At 28.0% G+C, this 692-nt stretch overlaps 1 pseudogene; it reads left to right on the forward strand.

The window, feature by feature from the left end:
* The first annotated feature begins 346 nt into the window (after window positions 1-346).
* LOC138839162 (U6 spliceosomal RNA) lies at window positions 347-445 on the forward strand (annotated as a pseudogene).
* Window positions 446-692: the final 247 nt, after the last annotated feature.

Raw genomic sequence — 692 nt, forward strand, 5'->3', positions numbered from 1 at the left:
AGAAGTTTAGAAGTAGCTCTTTGAATCCGTTAGCTACACAGAGCAAACTCAGTTGAATAAATAAGTACTTGAAAAAGCCATCCCCTTTGGACCTAGCTAAAAATGCTTCAAAGTATGATTAAACTAAAATGAAAATGATTTAAAATAGTCATTGACAAAAAAAAAATACAAACGTGAGCAATCAACTGAACAATATAATTATTTTCCATTATACACAGAATTTTAGGGAAATAAGATCAGTAAAATTGTTAGGAACAATAAGGTTTCCTTGTTACAAACAGGCACCCAAGGATATAATCCTGTATAAATATTGCATCATTAACTACCTAAATTTAGAAGACATTACATGCTTTAGCAGCACATGTACCCAAATTACACCAATACAGAGATTAACATGGCAATTGCAAAGGATGATATGAAAATCTGTGAATTATTCCAGATTTTTCATTCTTCAGATGCAAGAAATGAAAAACAATTATTAAAAAGTTGATTACAAAATTAGAAATGTAACAATAAATGTAATTCATATAAATAAAAGTTTGACATCAGTGTATTAAATCTTCACATTAGAAAGGCCTTTACATAGCATAATCGTTATAAAACTTTTAAAATTAGACAACATTGTCATTTTATTCCAATGAAATATACTATAAGTACCTAGTAAAAAAGGAATCTTAAACTGTTTTGGTATG

The sequence above is a fragment of the Dipodomys merriami genome, unplaced genomic scaffold, assembly GCF_024711535.1.
Source record: "Dipodomys merriami isolate MVZ:Mamm:240054 unplaced genomic scaffold, mDipMer1.0.p SCAF_295, whole genome shotgun sequence".
Taxonomy (NCBI): Eukaryota; Metazoa; Chordata; class Mammalia; order Rodentia; family Heteromyidae; genus Dipodomys; species Dipodomys merriami.